Source organism: Castor canadensis, chromosome 10 (assembly GCF_047511655.1).
Source record: "Castor canadensis chromosome 10, mCasCan1.hap1v2, whole genome shotgun sequence".
Classification (NCBI taxonomy): domain Eukaryota; kingdom Metazoa; phylum Chordata; class Mammalia; order Rodentia; family Castoridae; genus Castor; species Castor canadensis.
In genome coordinates this window covers 44885706-44888712 of record NC_133395.1, presented here as the reverse complement: position 1 = coordinate 44888712, position 3007 = coordinate 44885706, and the positions used below count along the sequence as shown (strand labels likewise).

General features: G+C 37.5%; 1 pseudogene; it reads left to right on the top strand.

Annotated features, from left to right (window-relative positions):
* The first annotated feature begins 1231 nt into the window (after window positions 1-1231).
* LOC109678641 (nucleolysin TIAR-like) lies at window positions 1232-3007 on the top strand (annotated as a pseudogene).

Below are 3007 nucleotides of genomic sequence, written 5' to 3'. Positions count from 1 at the left end.
TAACTGTATCTGTTTGTTCCTTAAAAAAGGAATTACTGGTTTTTGTCCTGCTTAAAATGCTTTTTCAATATCTTTTTCATATAGTTCGCTTTACATCTACCTTGTCTTCATTTCTAGCAGCTCTCCAGTGGACTAATGAGCTAATTCTTTGTTACTTGTTTCATATCCTTACCTTCTCCAACCTCTTTCTCTGAAACACACTTAAGTTGTCTGTGTGTTTACAGTTGCTAAAAATATGATGCATACATAGATGAGTAAATAAACATCTTAAGCTCTGTTCTGGTATGTCGATACATATTTGCTCTTGTCTTCCTTTTTCCTCTCACTGTCTTCTTCCACTGTTATCCATGGGAAGGGACTTTTTTTTTTTCTTTTTTTAGACAAGGACTACTACATCTTCCTAGGTTTTTCCCTCCAGTACTTAGTTCACTACCTGGATCATAAGAGGTACTCAGTAACTATTTTACAGTGGTTATACTTCTTTCATTAAATTGGTATTAAGTTCTTTCTTTTTTTTTTAGTCCTGATTTACTTTGTAGGCAGGCATTGTCATACCTGCTGCAGTTTGTTTACTTATACACGTATATTTTAAAATGTTCAAATGTAAAACCTTGGGATAAAAACTAATATTTCTTGGTATTTTTGGTAGAGTAAAAATAATGCATAATGACTTTTAAAGGAATGCACTTTTATATATTTCTCCTCAAAGGTTTTTTTTTTTTTTTTTTAGATACAAGTAATGTGAAGAAACTCTGAACATAATTTTAGAGGTTGCTATTAATAGCATTTTGTTTATGGAGATTCTGTATTTTGCATTGTGATCTATGGACTAGGTTTTCAAGTGGCTAGTATGTTTAAAAAGAATTATACTCTTAAAGCTTATCTTAACCTGTTTTCTTAAAATTCCTGTGTGTTACTAGTGAGGTTTTTTTCCTGCAGACACACACAAGCTAAGACATATGGTTCTATCTTCAGAAAACAATATGGTGGTTATAGCCTAGATACGTAGGTAACCTCTCCTGGGATGTGACAGAAGTCCTTATACTTCAGTTGTTCAGTCAAATTGGACCCTGTAAAAGCTATAAAATGATAACAGAGCTCTGCTATTGGACTCCTGTTTGTTTTACTTAATTATCAGTGTTTCCCTTAGAGACCCCAGAGCAGAAGAAGGAGGAGTAAAAGGAAAAATGGACCAGTCCAACTTGAGCTTTTTATTTACTCTTAAATCCTTTCTTTCCAACCCGATAGCAGAAGGGTCAACTCTTCTGTCGGATTTTCTGTTTTGCAGCATACAAGCAATGACCCATATTGCTTTGTGGAATTTTATGAACACAGAGATGCAGCTGCTGCATTAGCTGCTATGAATGGGAGAAAAATTTTGGGAAAGGAGGTCAAAGTAAACTGGGCAACAACACCAAGTAGCCAGAAAAAAGATACTTCCAATCACTTCCATGTGTTTGTTGGGGATTTGAGTCCAGAAATTACAACAGAAGATATCAAATCAGCATTTTCCCCCTTTGGTAAAATATCGGAAGCTTGGGTAGTTAAGGACATGGCAACTGGAAAATCCAAAGGCTATGGTTTTATATCTTTTTATAACAAACTGGATGCAGAAAATGCAATTGTGCATATGGGAGGTCAGTGGTTAGGTGGTCGACAAATCAGAACAAATTGGGCCACAGGTAAACCACCTGCACCTAAAAGTACACAAGAAAACAACACTAAGCAGTTAAGATTTGAAGATGTAGTAAACCAGTCAAGTCCAAAAAACTGTACTGTGTACTGTGGAGAAATTGCTTCAGGGCTAACAGATCAGCTTATGAGACAGACATTCTCACCATTTGGACAAATTATGGAAATAAGAGTTTTTCCAGAGAAAAACTCTTTGTCAGATTTTCGACTCATGAAAGTGCAGCCCATGCCATTGTTTCGGTAAATGGTACTACAATTGAAGGACATGTGGTTAAATGCTATTGGGGTAAAGAATCTCCTGATATGACTAAAAACTTCCAACAGGTTGACTATAGTCAGTGGGGCCAGTGGAGCCAAGTGTATGGAAACCCACAACTATGAGCACATGATAAAAGCGAGAGCACACAAGGGAGGGGTGAGGATAGGTAAGACACCTAAAAAACTAGCTAGCATTTGTTGCCCTCAAGGCAGAGAAACTAAAGCAGATACCTTAAAGCAACTGAGGCCAATAGGAAAAGGGGACCAGGAACTAGAGAAAAGGTTAGATCAAAAAGAATTAACCTAGAAGGTAACACCCACGCACAGGAAATCAATGTGAGTCAATGCCCTATATAGCTATCCTTATCTCAACCAGCAAAAACCCTTGTTCCTTCCTATTATTGCTTATACTCTCTCTACAACAAAATTAGAGATAAGGGCAAAATAGTTTCTGCTGGGTATTGAGGGGGGGGAGCGGGAGGGGGTGGAGTGGGTGATAAGGGAGGGGGTGGGGGCAGGGGGGAGAAATGAACCAAGCCTTGTATGCACATATGAATAATAAAAGAAAAATGAAAAAAAAAAAAAAACAGTATGGACAGTATATGGCAAGTGGGTGGCAAGTGCCGCCTTACAGAGTGTATGGGCAACCATGGAATCAACAAGGATTTGGAGTAGATCAATTACCTTCTGCTGTTTGGATGGGTGGATTTGGTGCTCAGCCTCCCCAAGGACAAGTTCCTCCCCCTGTAATACCTCCTCCTAACCAAGCTGGATATGGCATGGCAAGTTACCAAACACAGTGAGCTGGGACTCTAAACAAAATTGTAATTCATGATAGGCTTCAATTTCCTGTGACACTCTGAAGACATGAAAGTAGACATCAGAAAATGAAAATATTTATTTTAAAAATTGAAATGGTTGGAACCTTTAGCACAGCCTTTCTTTGGTGAAGGACACATGTCTTCTAGTTCTGCCTTTTTAAGTTTTTGTTTATGATGGATATGAACATGATTTTTCTTTGTGTACAAAAACTAAAATAAAGTCAATAAAGACAAAA